We start from the raw sequence: 17086 nt of genomic DNA on the forward strand, positions 1-17086 counted from the left end.
GCTGTTTGCCATCTCTAAGAATTGGCTAGCCCTGGAAGGGATAGTGTCTCCTCAGTCAGGGAAGCCCCAGGTGCCGGAGCATCAAGAATACAGAAAATAAGAAAATACAGTTAATATAATCAGTAATACAAAATTTAGCAGCCTTAAAAGCTAGCCTAAAACATTTAGCAAAACCATTTAAACAGCCTTTGGTCCATTTACTCTGCAGAACATGGCGCCACTGCCCTGATTTCAATCATTGTGGGAACCAATTAATGTTATATTGCAAGGCTATAGATTATATCCTTTTAGGCATTCAAGCCATTCTGAAATTACATGTTCTTAGGCAAAAACAGCATATGTATGTGGCTATGTGAAGTCCATTTTCTTATAAATACTGGGTCAGAAACCTTACCTCATCTCATGCTACAAAGAATTTCTAGCTGTGCCATTAACTGAATGGTGATGGGCAAGTCACTGAGCCTGTCTACATTCCCCACCCCCTCCAGCAAAGTGAGGAGCTGCTCTGGAATTCTCTGAGTGTGGGGAGACCGTGGGTGGACTGTCCTCCAGGAAACAATGATGAGGTCTTAAAATCTCATGGAATGCCCCTTGCATTTTTCCAGCAAGAGGTCTGCTGCTGTCGGCTACTAGACTGACAGGCCCCGCCAAGCCTCCTTTGGAAGGTCAAGTGTTGAAGTCCTAGGGCATGCTAGAAGAAACTTGGCAAGGGTCATGCATATTAGGCTTTGTGCCAAGTTATCTTATTTAAACTACACATTCCCACAAGGCAGATGCTATTCCTCATTTCATAGTTGAGAAAACAGGACATGAGATAGGTTAAGTTGCCCAAGGTCACACTGCTGGGAAAGGGGAACCCATATCTGTCTCACTTCAAAGTATAAGAATTAGACTTATTTGATATAATTACATAAGTGAATACTAGATCAAAATAAGGGCAAAATATAGGGAGACATATTCTGTTCAATATTAAGTGGGACTTTTGAACCGTGATCATTAGGCAAAACCACAACGGACTGCCTTTTTTTCATTGGAAGGGTTCAGGTACAAGTTGGATTACCATTCTTTCAGGGATGTTACGGAGGGGAATCCCCAACTGGCTGAAAATTGGACTAGACACCCTCTGAACATCCCTTTGAGCCCTAAAATTCTAATATAATTCTAAGATTCTGTGATTTGGTGTCTCCCAGGAAATTCACACACAGCAGTTGGAGACCCCACCACCAGAGGGCAGTGTCTTCACATTTGCAAACATGGAACCAAACGTGGTTCCCATGGAGCTGCCTAGAGAACGCCAAGTTTAGAACCATCACAAGGGTGATATGGGCCCATGTGAGTTTGGAGAGGGATCCACCAACGGAATATTAATATCCCTTCCCTCTCCAGCCTGAACAATGGTTTCTGTCTGCCCATGGATTGGAGAGAGGTCAGAGTGCCGAAAGTGAAAAGGAAGACACCATTTCCAGAAAGCTGGGGAAAGGTGCATTCAGAGGGCTGTGAACTGGCAAGGAGCCCACATGGTGCTGGCCCTTCCACCCCTGCACACGGACGACTAGGGAAGAGAGGAGAGGAACAGGGTCGAGGAGTGTTAGAAGGTGACAGCAGAAACCCTGTCACATCTTGGGAAGGTTGAAGGACCCAGGAATATCAGCCTGGAGAAGAGAAAACTTGGAGGGACCGTGAGAACTGTCTTCCCTTGAGGTTGTTCTGCAGGGCCCTGGGTATCAAAACCAGGATGAGCAAGTGGATACCACTAGAGGGCAGGTCTCAGCTTGATTAAGGAAGAATTTTCTGGCGATATCAGGAAGTTCGAGGGCTCTGCTTTGGCAGTCTGGGGTTAGGGGGTTCGGATCCTGGGCGTGGACCTATACCACTCATCACCCATGCTGTGGTGGCGACCCACATACAAAATAGAGGAAGATTGGCACAGATGTTAGCTCAGGGACCATCTTCCTCAAGCAAAAAGAGAAAGATTGGCAACAGATGTCAGCTCAGGGCCAATCTTCCTCACCAAAAAAAAAAGTAGTAATAAAATAAAATTTATATAAATGCAAAGGACCCAGAATAACCAAAATAATCTTGAAAAAAGAAGAACAAAGGTGTAAGACTCCCATTTCCCAATTTCAAAGCTTACTACAAAGCTACAGTAATCAGGACAGTGTGGTCCTGGCATAAGGATAGACATATAGATCAGTGGAATAGAACTGGGAATCCAGAAATAAACCCTCACATTTACAGCCAATCCATTTTCGACAAGAGTGCCAAAACCATTCAATGGGAAGAGAATAGTCTTTTCAAAAAATGGTTCTCGGACAACTGGCTATTCACATGCAAAAGAATGAAGTTGGTCGTCTACCTCACAGCATATTCAAAAATTAACTCAAAATATTTTTATTTTTATTTTTTAATTTTTTTTGTGTGTGTGAGGAGATCAGCCCTGTGCTGACATCTGCCAATCCTCCTCTTTTTTTGCTGAGGAAGACTGGCCCTGGACTAACATCCATGCCCATCTTCTTCCTCTTTATATAGGACGCCTCCACAGCATGGCTTGCCAAGCAGTGCGTTGGTGTGCGCCTGGGATCCAAATTGGCAAACCCTGGGCCTCCGCAGCGGAGCGTGCACACTTAGCTGCTTGTGCTACCGGGCTGGCCCCGGCAATGAGTTTTTAGATATGACACCTAAAACACAAGCAACCAAAGAAAAAAATAGATAAATTGGACTTCAAAATTAAAAACTTTTGTGCTTCAAAGGATATTATCAAGAAAGTGAAAAGACAACCCACAGAATGGGAGAAAATATTTGCAAATCATATATCTGATAAGGGTCTAGTATCTGGAATATGTAAAGAACTCTTACAACTCAACAATAAAAAGACAAGCCAATTTAAAAAATGGGCAAAGGACTCAAATAGACGTTTCTCCAAACAAGATACACAAGTTGCCAAAAAGCACGTAAAAGATGCTCAGCATCATTAGGCATCATGGAAATGCAATTGAAAACCACAATAAGATACTACTTCACACCCACTCGGGATGGCTATACTCAAAAAGATAGATAATGATAAGTGTTGGAGAAGATATGGGGAAACTGAAATCCTCATACACTGGGAATGTAAATGGTGCAACTGCTTTCTAAAAGAATCTGGAAGTTCTGCAAAAAGTTAAACATAGAGTTACCATATGATCAGAAATTCCACTCCTAGGTATATATCCAAGAGAAGTATAAACATATGTCCACACAAAAACTTGTATATGTTCACAGTGACATTATTCATAATAGCAAAAGTTGGAAACAACCCCAATGTCCATCAAGTGATGAATGGATAAACAAAATATGGTATATCTAAATGATGGAATATTATTCAGGAATAAAAAGGAATGAAGTTACTTACTGATCCATGCTATAACATGGATGAAGCTTGAAGACATTACACTAAGTGAAAGAAGCCAGTCACAAAGGACCACATACTGTATGATTCCATTCATATGATACGTCCAGCATAGGCAAATCCAAAGAAACAGAAAGTAGATTAGTTGTTGCCTAGGGCTGGAGTGGGGGTGGTAGGGAAAAATGGGGTGTGACTGCTAAAGGATAGGGGGTTTCTTTGGGCGAGTGATGAAAAAGTTCTAAAATTGTAGTGATGGTTACACAACTAAAAACTTTTGAATTTTTCCCTTAACATGGGTGAATTGTATGGTATGTGAATTATATCTCAATAAAGCTGTTGCAAACACACACACACACACACATACACACGTACAAGCCACATAGTGGCAATAGCTAGGGCTGGGGTCAGGTTTAGCCCAATGTCTGCAGAGTCATCGGGCTTCTCCTCCCAGCGGCTCTGCCTACAGCCCTCTTAGAAGGAGTGATTGTGGGGGATGTTGTAAACTCAAGTAGCAGTAGTGCAGGAAACTTTCAGGCAGACATATTAGGCACGGTGCCAATGTGGATAGTCCCAAATGTGTTGATCTTCTCAGAATCACAACAAATGACATTTCTGCAAACTAAGACCTAGTGATGAGTCCAAAAGTTTCTTGAAACCTCAAGCAGCAACATTAGTCACTGAATTAAAAAGAAATCTCCAAATCCAGCATTCCTTGGCACTCCAACATATCAATTCTTTTCCATGATGTATTGGATATCTTCTGAGAGTTCATGAATGCTAATAGTAACTTATATCTGTATGGCTTTGCAGGTTACAATGTGCTTTCAAATCTACAATCTTATTTAATCACCACATCCCAGAGATGTGATGTGGAAGCTGTCATTATTCTCATCTGTTAGATGGGATAATTGCACCTATCTCGCTGGGGATTTTTCCAATATTTTTTTATTGTGGTAACATTTACATAACGTAAGATTTACTGTCTTAACCATTTTAAGTGTACTGTTCAATGGTATTAAATACATTCATAATGTTGTGCTACCATCACCACCATCCATCTCCAGAACTCTTTTCATCTTGTAAAACTGAAACTCTATACCCATTAAACAATAACTCCCCTACTTCCTCCTTCCTCCAGCTCCTGGCTACCACCATTCTACTTTCTGTCTCTATGATTTGACTACTCTAACTACTTAATATAAGTGGAATCATACAGTATTTGTGTTTTTGTGACTGGCTTATTTCACTTAGCATAATGTCCTCTAGGTCATCTATGTTGCAGCATGTGTCAGAATTTTCTTCCTTTTTAAGGCTAAATAATATTCCATTGTATGTCTATACTACATTTTGTTTATTCATTTATTAGTCAATGGACATATGGGCTGCTTCCATGTTTTAGTTATTACAAATAATGCTGCTGTGAACATGGGTATACAAATATCTCTTCGAGACCTTGCTTTCAATTCTTTTGGATATATACCCAGAAGTGGAATTGCTGGATCATATGGTAATTCTATTTTAAATATTTGGAGAAACCCCCATATTGTTTTCCACAGCAGCTGTTCCATTTTACATTCCCACCAACAGTGCACAAGGGTTCCAATTTCTCTACATCCTCACCAATACTTGTTATTTTTTGTTTTTTGTTTGTTTGTTTTATTTTTATTTTTTTGTGAGGAAGACCAGCCCTGAGCTAACATCTATTGCCAATCCTCCTCCTTTTTTTCCCTTTGTCTCCCCAAAGCCCCAGTAGATAGTTGTATGTCATAGCTGCACATACTTCTAGTTGCTGTATGTGGGACTCGGCCTCAGCATGGCCGGACAAGCGGTGTGTCGGTGCGCGCCCAGGATCCGAACCTGGGCCGCCAGTAGTGGAGTGCACGCACTTAACTGCTAAGCCACGGGGCCGGGCCCATTTTTTGTCTTTTGGATAGTAGCCATCCTAATGGATGTGAGGTGGTATCTCATTGTAGTTTTGGTTTGCATTTCCCTAATGATTAGTGATATTGAGCATCTTTTCATGTGCTTATTGGACATTTGTATATCTTCTTTGGAGAAATGTCTATTCAAGGCTCTTGCCCATTTTTGAATTGGGTATTTATCTCATGGATTTTGTGATGAATCACTGAAGTACTATATTTCAAAGTGTTTGTAAACCAGAGAGTGCCACGTTGGTATAAAGTACTATCATTATTCCCAATTCACAGATGAGAAAACTGAGGTTCAGAGAGGTTGACCTAAATTGCCCAAGGTCACATGACTAGTAGGTGGCAAAAACCCAAATTTATGGACTCTGCTCCATCATGCTACCTAAAGTCAGCCTCCCATCCCATCAGCCCCATATCTCGTAGCTTCAAATTCCTCTTCTTTCTCGTGGATTCTCCGTTCGATGTCAGCTTTAACGAGCCAGTTCCAGTTGAATTCGTATCACCTTGCTGTCTTCAATCTGCCAGGAATTTAAGCATTGGTCTTTCTGGCCAAGCGGGTGTGTGGCCCCTGGCCCAGGGTCCAGCCCCCAAGGTGATGGCCACGTGGCTATCTCCAGGGAAGACTCAGTTTCCTCCAGGGCCACCTGGAGTTCTTCCTTCTCAATCTCCAACTTTTTCTTCAACTTCTGCAGCTCATACACACTCCGTCCTCCCTTGCCCAGCTAATCAATCAGTTCCTTTACCTCCTCTGAGAAAGAGATATTCTCAATACTAAGGCACATGAGGACTATCCACTTTCCAGGATCATGACACGTGGCACAGACATTCCTCTGTAGGAGCCAGAAGTGGGCACTCCTAGCCTCGTTGTATCAAAAGAGAAGCAATATACTCCAAGTCATAGACTTGTGGAGCATTAGGGCTTGCACATGGAACAACAGTGGGTTCTAGCTCCTTTTTTTATAACTGAGAGGCTGAGGCCCAGGGAAGAGAGAGCAAGCACAGCGGCTTTGGGGCCAGTGCCCAGGACTCCTCGGGCCTGTCAGTCCTACAAGTGAGGCCTTTATTTTTCAGAGAGCCCCCACCCGATTCTCAAAACCAACTGCACAAGAACACCACTGGGAGGATTAGAGCCTTTCTGGTTTCCTTCCTCAGTTGGGAGACCTCTCTGTTGCACACCCAGAGGAACTCCGTGGGACCCACAGCACCTCAGAGCGGGTACACATCTCAGCCTGCAACCAGAGGTGTCCAAGAAGTAAAACTGTCTTGATTCGTCTATTTTTTTAAAAAAGATTTTATTTATTTATTTTTTCCCCCCAAAGCCCCAGTAGATAGTTGTATGTCATAGCTGCACATCCTTCTAGTTGATGTATGTGGGACGCGGCCTCAGCATGGCGGGAGAAGCGGTGCGTTGGTGCGCGCCCTGGATCCGAACCCGGGCTGCCAGGGTTCGTGCAGAGCACGCGCACTTAACCGCTAAGCCACGGGGCCAGCCCTTGATTCGTCTATTTTGATGTCAAGCCTCCTTGAGTTCAGAGAAATCTCATTTAATCTACCTGGGGTTCTAAGTTCCAGGGAGTTTCTGGAGAGCATTGGTGGGCATCATCGAGGTCTCAGCTGTTGATGTCCACCAGTGCTGGCATCACTGACATGCCCACGTCCCACATGGCCTCCCAACATCTGTCCCTGGATATAGTGGCTGTTTCCAGAACATTCTCTACTGCACTGCTCTGGGACCGTGAGGAATGCTGGGATGTTGCCTCATACTCTCTCAGCCCAGGCAGGCTGCTTGGCCATTCTCCTCCACGCTCGCACCAGGCTGGGGCTACTTTACAAGGTTTGCCCCTTACCTGGGCTTCACCTGCAAGATGAGGTGCATATTCCTCTGCTCTTAACCCCCAGGTTACCTGGGAGCTTTGTCATCTGTACCAGGAGCTGGTAGGGGGCGAGGAGGCAGGGCCTGGGTCGTTGGCAGAGGCCTTCAGCAGTGCCTGATCATCACTCCCTTCCTATTTTCCTTCCTCTCCTAGTCCAGGCAACCTGCTTCTGGTTCAGCTGCTCCTCCTCTGTCTTTAACGCATGTATTTACGTTACGCTCAAGTCCTTCAGTACTTACGCCCCCCCCCCCCCCGCAAAGCCCCAGTAGATAGTTGTATGTCATAGCTGCACATCCTTCTAGTTGCTGTATGTGGGAGGCGGCCTCAGCATGGCCAGAGAAGCGGTGCGTTGGTGCACGCCCGGGATCCGAACCGGGGCTGCCAGTAGCGGAGCATGCGCACTTAACCGCTAAGCCACGGGGCCGGCCCAGTACTTACACTTTTGAGATTAAGAAAGCAGAGGCCTCACACCCCAAATGCTTGGCTCTCAGGATTGTCTCTTCTAAGCAGACAGCTCCCCTGGGAGGGACTTGTAGGAACTCGGGCAGGTTTGGGGACAATCTGCCTCTACTCTCCACTGCAACGACCCTACATCAGCCACCCTGGGACTCAGATACAATCCTAGGGAGAAAGCAGGGTGGGGTAACCCGAATTGAGGAAACCCTGCATGGACTGAGATTTCCTTTCTGCCACTCAGCAGAATGGGGACCCAAAAACAGTTCTTCAAAGTGAGAAAGAGTGACATCTCTTTCACATTGAGTCTGTGGTTGGAAATGTGTGCCTGCCACAAAAACAAATATTGCAGTCAAATCTTCAAATGGCAAAATGATCTTCAACAGATAACCCACACTTTTCAAGAAGTATCCAACAGAATGAAGTTCCAGCCTGAGACTTCTATATGTAAGAAATATATAGGCATATTATTTACATATGAGAGATGTAAGGGCTCAGTATATGAAATCTATTGAGCCCTGGTCTGTGCCAGCTACTCTACTGAGAGAAGACTTTACACATTTTATCTTATTTCATTACACAAGCACCTTACAAGGAAGGCAGTATTATTTCCCCATTTTACAGATGAGAAAACTGACGCACAGAAAGGTTAAGTAACTCAACTGCCTGAAGTTATATTGCCCAGTGCCCAAGTGCTTCAACAAAGCACTTGCTAGCCAGTCAACATTTATTGAGCACCTACGGTGTGCCAGATGCTCAAACCCATGGTGTGTGCAGGAGGAAGGGGCCCTGGCTGTGTCTGTGTCCCTGCAGGCCCACCCACCTGCCTTCAGACTCACCCTGCAGGGTCTTGTTCTCCTTCTTCACCGACTTGAGGTGCTCCAGGGACTCCTCGTAGGCCATCTTGATCTTGAAGCTCTCTGTCATGTACATGCGGCACTCCTTCTGCGAACAGTCCACCTCCACCTGCAGCTCCTCGTGCTTCTGCTGCCACTCAGCCAGCATCTTGTCAAAGACCTGCTGCTCCTTGTCCAGGGTGGTGGCCGCAGCATTGGCCTAGGGAGAGGTGGGGATGGTCCCTGGGGGTCTGACTTCCCTTCCTTCTGCCCCCCTCCCCAGTAACTCTGGGGACCACAGACTCCTTGGGAATTGGGATATAATTCAACATATGGAACAAGCATGGGACAGGAAGTCTGGAAAGAGTTAAGTTCCAGTTCTAAAACTTTTACTACTAGACATGTGACCTTGGGTAGTCCACCTTATCTTCCCAGACTAGGATTTTCTGAGGTGTAAAATGAGGGCTCTGGGCCACAATGGCCTTCCCAGAATTATGACATTCACCTAACTCCTCGTAATGTATTTCTCTATAATGTACTAATATACATTATACATCATTGTCCAACTCAGAGATGGGTTTGGTATTATTTTTCTTGTGAATCACAGCTAGATTATTCCAGACATTATTTGTCAAAGACCTTTCATCTTTTTCATAACTACCCGGCATTTGCTGCTGTGCAGTATTAGATTTTGTAAATTTCTGCTTAATTTCTTAATTTGGGGGGAGCAAAACCTTTTTGGGTTTTATCTCACATGGATATGACCTTCTACCTGCGTGCCCCTGACAGCTGGCATGAAGCAATGGTCCCATCTGGACCTAGATCAGGTTGGCGTATGCCAGTGGAAGGCTTATTTAATTTGGCTAGAGACTGGCAAAGCAGTCTGAACCAGGGAGGTAGCAGGAGCCCGTGTGCAGTGGGCCTGAATACAAACTCTGTGTCCCACTCTCTTGGGCCACCTGTTTCTTCTTGCCAACCCCAGACATGTGATAGTCTCATCCAGCTCTCTGTGGGCCCTTGGACATGGCAAATAGGCAGCCTGTGAGCATTTGACCCTCTGACCTTCTCCAAGTCGATGTTGAGGTCCTCAACTTCTGCGTGGAGTCTCTGTTTATTTTTCTCAAGGGAGGCAGCCCTGCCCTGGGCAGTTTCAGCTGTCTCTTCCACTTCCTGGAGCCTGGAGGCCAGTTTCCTACTGTGGATGAGGGCAAGAGGGGCCATCAAGGAAACATAGGAGCCCACGGAGGGGACCTGGTGTGTGGCACTGAGCTCTAGTGTCACGAAGGAAAAGATGCTGACAAAATGGAGAGCATTTAGAGGAAAGCAACCACTGTCCATTCATTCATTCCACAAATATTTATTGTTTCTACTCCGTGCCAAGCATTGTTCTAGGCATTAGGGAAACAGCAGTGAGTAAAACAGACTAAAATCCCAGCCCTCTTCTTCTTTCTGGATGAGGGGATAGACAACGCACAACACATAGACGTAAGCACTATGGTGAAATAGAGCAGGGAGGGACATATGAGCAAAGGCCGAGGGAAGGGAGGCTGGGGGCCCTGTGGGTGTCAGGGCAAGAGGTTCCCGAGGTAAGGAATTTGAGATTTAGGTTTAGCCCCAGACTGAGAGCCTTGGGGTAGGACTAGGCAGCTCCCAGCAGCTCTAAATAGAAAACAGAAAGGGGCTGGAGGACAGGAGTGGAAGCTTCAGGAAGGCAGATTTAGGCTCAGTGTATAAACAGCTTTAGAGAAAGGATTTGTGTCAGCTGGAAGGCACTGTGCTTATTGCTATCACATCACCACAAATTCCAGTGGATGGAGGCACCAGCAAGCAGGCTGGGTTCCCCTCCTCACCTAGCACAGGGTGGCTCACACGTGGGGCTTCCCTGGACACCAAGCCAGCCTCTTCTTAGGCAAGAGAGCAGTTCACAGCCACATTCACGAGTCCACACTTATTTCCTCAGGCCCGCCAAGCAGAGTGTCCACTTCCCTAGTTTGCGAACGGGGAAGAAAGCTCAAAGGAGTTGAGGGCATTTACCACAGAGCTGGGGAACTGGCAGAGGGGAGACGTTTGCCACTGAGCGTGGTCCGTGTCCTCCCAGCATCGCCGAGCTCCCCCTCCTCAGACCCACCAGGCCTGTGGAGGCTTCCTAAGCACGTCAGAGGCAGAGAAGACCTGCCTGGAGGAGGAGCCCCTGCACCTGACTTCCCTGAAGGGAGCCTGAGCACTTTAAGGCAGAGGATGTGGGTGAGAGAGCCCTTGAAGATGGAACCTGAAGGCTGGCGATGCACACAGTGGCTATTCTGCTGAGGGCACAAAGTGGGCTCCCCGGTCCAGATATCTCTCCCCCCTTTAAGAGGGGCCCGTGAACTGCCTTCTCCTGGACGTGGCCTTGGCCTCAGCAGTGGCTGACAGTAGTGAGACTCCCAGTGCCCACCCACCCGCTCGGCCTTCCCGGCTCTCCTGGCACAGAGTGACACTCACTTGGTCTCCTCCAGCTCCTCCGTCCTCTGGATGGAATCAGTCGCATACCTGGTCCTCCAGGTGGTCACCTCCGTGCTGAGTTTGGACACAGGCGCTGCAGCTCCGACTTGCCTCCCTGTTCCTTCAGTCCTCCAGCTGCTCCTTCAGCAGGTCCAGGTCATGCTTGGTGTTGAGGCTCACCATGGCAGCACTGTGTGCCTGTGGGGACTGGATGAGCCTGTCAGAGATCCACAGGGCTCTCCATGCCTCCAGGCCATCACTTAGATGTACATAACCTTGGATCAACAGTACAGCATGTAAAGGGAGGAAAGACACCTGGTTCTACAACCCAAACCATCAGGGTTTATTTTCCATGTTTTCTTCCAACTATTGTCCACAAAGATACGTAATTTCATTAGTTTCATTTAGTCATACACATAGAATATTGCAGTTTTGTAGTTAAATTTTACTTCCTATTGAATCAAATATTTTTCGTATTCCTTCTACATCTTTATAAACTGTGACTTTCTTCAAGGAGGCAGCTCTGTCACCCCCACCCCATCCCCAAACAAACCTTGGACTCTTCATTCAGCTGCCTCTTGGAATCGTCAGCTGTGATGTCAGCGATGTCTTTATCCGCAGGATTTGACTGAGCCGGCTCTGAGATTCTTCATATTCCCGGCTCACTTCACTATTTTCAGCTGGGCGAGAAGGGAACAAGAGAAATATTGGATGAAGAACTGGCTCCCCAGCCAGAGCCGAAGCTCCCTGGGCATCGCTCCCAAAGTACCCAATAAACATGGCAGCTTGACTGACTGAGCTGGAACAGGGAGCACTGTGAGCTGCCACACCAGCCGCCCAAATTAAGTGAGCCCAGGGCAGTTTTTTTGCACCGTAAAGTCAGACATGATTTGTCAGCCTTTATTAACCAAGAGCGAGCCAAGCCCTAGAGTTTCCTTTTTAAAAACCCAACCTTGTTTATGGCAAACAATGTTTTTGTTATATGTTCAATACTACAGAGCAAGAATCGATCACTTTCCAATCACTTATTCTTCTGATATTAAAATATAAGTGTAAAACAAATTAACATAAGATTCTCCCCAATGATTTAAAAAATAATTCCAACTGAAAGACATTTCAAACACTATGTGTAGAAGTCAGGACCAAAAAAAGACCTTAAAACCTGTTTACCTTTGAGGTAGCACAATAATGCTGAATTATATTTCTTTTATTACAATGAGCTCAAGAAAACAATGAGGAATCTACCTTTTTGCTCAAGGTGGGCTAAAAGGTTTTTCTGCAAATCCCCCCTGAGGTTAGTGACAGTTTTATCCTTTTTTTCAAAGTATAAAGATAGCCCTGCAGTGTGTAAAAGGAAACCCATGGGCAGGCTGCTTCTCATAAAATAGACATTAGAATCATGAGGCAGTGAGCAGTCAAGACAGGAGGAACAAGAGGTGACTGTAGTGCCCAAGGTCGCTGACATCCAGGTGACTTACACAGGGTAAGGGGCTTCAGATAAAGAAGGCCCTGGCTCCTGGCGGGAGATACAGCAAAGGAGTTTGGAGAAAACAGTGAGGCAGAGAGGGTTTACTTTGTAAACTGTTATTTGTCACGGTCCCAGAACCTACACTCCTGTCATTTGTGGACTGATTGCTGGGGGCCAGAGGCCAGGAAGAGGTGCATGAGCCACGGTTTCCGGTTCTGCTCTGTAAGGCATTAGTTTTGTGACCATGGGCAAGTCACCTCATCTCACTGAGCTTCACTTTTCTTATCCATCAAATGGGGATATTGATTTTAAAAAGTATTCAGGATGGGGGAAATAAGGCCAAAGGATGCCTGCAGGTTGCCTGGTGTCACACTGCAGCATTGTCTCCCTGGCCCGCCTTCTCTCAGGGAATGCACCAGCTTACTGTTTGAGCCCAGCCTCTGCAAAGTTAGGTGTTAACTTGTATATTGATAAGTCTCAAATTATTTTTGTCCTAGAGATGCAAAAGATTTCTTCTGGTAGAAAAAAAACGAAACTAAACCCAGAGGTTGCAGTACTGTTGTCCTGTAGGACTTGTACCGGTTTTGCATCTAACTTAGCAAAGTTATCTTAGCATTCCTTTCCCCGCTGACGATGTAAACTCGGCCCCTGAAATACTTCTCGAAGGCAGCTTTACCATTTTCCTGGTTCCCTCCTTAGTGACACACGGTGGCTTACTTTAGCATGTGGGTCATGTTTTAAAATATTTGAAAATTGTATTTTGTCAGCATTACTGTCCCTCCTGTTGCTCTCCCAGGGTGGTTGAGGGAAGTGATAGGAAAATGCCTTGAATAGTGTTCTCTGTTTCACACCATAAAGACATTGCTTAGAACACTCAGCAGAACAAAATCTCCTTGTCTCATCACAGGGACTGTGAATTTTCCAAGGCTAAGAAAGCTCTGGGGAGGGGACCTGGGTTCTCCCTCCGTTTCCTTGAGGATCCCTATTCCTTTTCGTGCACTGGTCCTTAGGAAGTTGCAGGGAGGAGTGGGCTCACCTTGGAGGCGGGTCCTGATGGCACTGATCTCTGCCTGGTTTTGCTCCAGCTCAGCCACTGTGCCATTGGCTTCTGCTAAGCTATCTTCCAGCTTTTGCACAGAGGCCTCGGCATTCATCTGCTCAGGAAGAATGAATCCAGTGGGGAAATGGAGAGGCCTAGGCCAGGCCCTCCCTGCTTCCCAACTGGGTTCCCCTAGTGCACCCTCCCAGGCTACCTGCCTAGTCCTTCTAGAACGTTCCTGTCAGAAATCCCCAATGGCTCACCATTTTATATCAACATTAACCCAGAGCCCCTGGGATGGCACACAGCCCCTCACTCTGGCCCATCTCCCTTTTGTAGCCACTCCAGACCCCTGTATACCCACTCAATCAGAAAATGCAGTGGGCCAATTTAAGGAAAAATACTAGCATTAGTGCAGTGGTCTGCAGATGAAACAGGAACTATGAAGATGCCTCATGAGTGTGTGAAGTTTGGAGACACTAGTTGGCTGAGACAGGGACCCCCAAAGCATCATCCCAGCTCACCTTTGGAGTCCGCCTTTTCCCTCGTGTCACAAGAAGCCTCTTCATGCCGCAGGTACTCGATAAATGCGTGCTGAATGCTTACTTAATTTTCTTTCTTGCCGTATATCACCTTTGCATTCTGACAATGCATGCATTTATCTTGTCACTCCTACTGGTCTCCAACTGCTTGAGGATATAGTCATACTAATGTAATGATAATCTTAATAGCTCACATTTATTGAGCTTTTCTTATGTGCCAGGGACTGTTGTGGCCCTCACAACAGTGCTATGAGGTCGGGATCATTATTAGGCCCATTTTAAAGATGAGGAAGCTGAGGCACAGTTAGGTTAGGTAATTGGCCAAGGTTATACATCCAGCCGGTGGGGTTTTGAGGGATTCATCTTGGTTCCCTTCACAACATCTAGAACAGGTCTCAGGCCTGCTGGGGGCTCAGGGAATATTTCTGAAGGAGCCAGATGCCAGGGCACCTCCCTGTGGCTCAAGGGGGCCTCCCTCACCTTGGACTTCTGCACGTTCTCCATGCTGGCATTGAGGTCATCAGTCTCGGCCTTCACGGCCTGCTTGTCCTTCTCCAGCTTGGACTGGACCCTCTGCACGTTCTCCATGGGCTCTGTCAGCTCGGCCGTGGAGTTCGTGTGCTTCCTGTGTAGCATGGATGCCGTGGCCTCGCTCTGCAGAGCCGCCTCCTCCAGCTCCCGCCGCAGCTCCAACAGCTTGGCCTCCCGCTTGTAGTTCCGCTCAATCTGGGATAGAGGAGACGCAGGGCTTAGCAGAACTGGCCAGACAACCAGGGACAGCCCCTCCGCCCCAGAGCCCACTGAAATGATCCAGATTAGCCAACCCTGAACCTGCTCACACTGCCTCGCCCATTCCTTTCTGCAGAAACCGCAACAAAGGTCTTGCCACAGTTCCCTCTCCCTCTGCTCCCTGACCAACCCTGGTGCTTCCCCATGTGGCCCTGCGTGGTGTGCAAGCCCCCTCTCCTTGAGAACAGTAACAAACTATCTTTTCAATGGCAATCATCTTCTGATCTGCTGGCCTTACTGTACCTCAAATTTTCTATTAATACACTATATTTTAGAACACCTGCCCCCTTTGTCCAAAGCAAATCCTGCTTCCATCAACACCACTGAACTGAGGAGCCCCAGAAGAAACGGGACCGAACCAGCCCCTCTCATGCCTACTCTTTATTATTGATTGGTTTCTCCTCCAGTCAGCCCCAGCAATTCAGCAAGAACTAACTGGTCTTTATCCCATTGCTCATCATCCAGCATTTCTTTCTCCCTGAAGGCAGGCAGAGATTGGGGTTCAGGCCTCCCAAGGATGGTACCTGAGCAGACGTGGCTCCTCCAGCCTCTTCCAGCCTGTCGCTGGCATCTTCCAGGTCCTGGGACAGGTCGTTGTGTTGTTTCTCCACCTGGGGTGAGACTGAATGATACTGACTGAAGCCAACCACAAGCCCTTCTTTCTCTAGTAAAGACCATGATGACCACATCGTGTCTGTGAGGCCAGGGGCCTGTGCTTGGGGAGGAATGCGCCCCACCTGCCACCCCACACACTCAGTGAAGGAGGCTGTCTGTCCTTCTCCCTGTACTGGGTAGGTGTTAGTGCCCATCGTACCCTCAGCCCAGTTTGGCTGACTCTGGAGTTTAGGTGTGTTATGACTCATCTCCCACCAGCTTTCTGGCCTCATCTCCTGTAGGATCCCCACCCTCAAGCCTCCCTCCACTGTTTGCTCTTCCTTTTACACCTTCATACCTGTGCAGGTAGGTGCTATTTCATTCCCTTTGCCTGGAAATTCCTCCCTGCATCAGCCTGTTGAATTTGGTCTTCAGGTCCCCAGGCTCACGTCTCCTCCTCCACCTGCCCCAGGCAGAACTCGCCTCCTCTCCTCGGGCTCACGCCACACATAGCGTCTTTGCATCTTACAGCATAATTAATGTGCATGTGTAGCACAGTGCCTGGCATGCAGTAGGTGCTCAAGAAACAACAAGGCCTTTTCAATGGGAAGTCTGTCCTCCTCTCTATCGGTTTCCTGAGTGGGAGTTGCTACTTATGGTTGGATTGTGGCTGGCACTGGGTCCTTGGACTCAGGAAAGGGGATAAGTATTTCATTTGCCTTGGCTCTCAGTGCCCTCTCAGCTTCCAGCTCTTCCTCCAGCTCCTCAATTCAGGCCTAGCAGACAAACAAGCAGACAAATGTGGGGGGTGTTGATCTTTCCTGTGAGAAATCAGAAGCTTACCCACTTGGCTTTTAGAATGAAAATGATGGAAGGGAGCTAAGCATATGATAGACACTGTCAAAAGCAGAGAGAAGGGGGGCACAGAGAGCATGTGCCAAGGCCCTGAGGCAGGAGGGAGCCTGGGGTATGTGAGACCCTGCAAGGAGCCAGCGTGGCTAGACAGATTGGTGAGGGGACTGGTGGGTGATGAGGTCAAGGAGGGAGCAGGGGCTAGATTGTAGAGGGCCTTGTAACCAGTATAAGGACTTGGAACTTAAGCCTGCATGAGGTGAACACAGGTTAGTCTCCAAGGACTCTGCAGCAGTCTTGCTCCTCAGGAAACCTTAGCGGCTAATCAGCTGATGTGACCACAGGGCGCAGGGAAGTGCACCTCACAAGGAGACCTCAGTCTTCTCGGTCCTGGGCACACCTGGTGTTCCTTTGGTTTCCTCTGCAGGGTGGAATTGAGACGGCTCATCCTCCTATTTAGAGTTCACAGAATTGATTTCCATATCCCTCCTGCAGCAGAAGGTTTGATCACCTGAGGAAAAGCTCTGAGGGGAGACCAGCGAGCTGGCGAGGGAACGGAGACTGGGCTGCCTGAGGAGGCCTTGAACCTGCTGAAACCCACTCGTCCCCCAACCCTCAGCCTTCTGGGGTGACAGCCCAGGAGGTCTCACCCTACAGAGGAGTCAGACCCTGGAATCTGCTCCACAGGCTTTTCGTTCACTCATTCATTCACACATTTATTAATTCAGCACATGATTACGGAGCACCTACTGTGTGCCAGACATGGGGGTTCCAGGGACGCAGCAGTGAACAAACTGGGTAGAAATCACTGTTCTGGTACAGCTCACATTCTCCAGAATCAC

At 47.3% G+C, this 17086-nt stretch overlaps 1 pseudogene; it reads right to left on the minus strand.

The window, feature by feature from the left end:
- Positions 1-5704: 5704 nt before the first annotated feature.
- Positions 5705-17086, minus strand: part of LOC131422906 (myosin-16-like) — a 47979-nt pseudogene continuing 36597 nt past the window's right edge.

The sequence above is a fragment of the Diceros bicornis genome, chromosome 26 (genome assembly GCF_020826845.1).
Source record: "Diceros bicornis minor isolate mBicDic1 chromosome 26, mDicBic1.mat.cur, whole genome shotgun sequence".
In the NCBI taxonomy this organism is placed as follows: domain Eukaryota; kingdom Metazoa; phylum Chordata; class Mammalia; order Perissodactyla; family Rhinocerotidae; genus Diceros; species Diceros bicornis.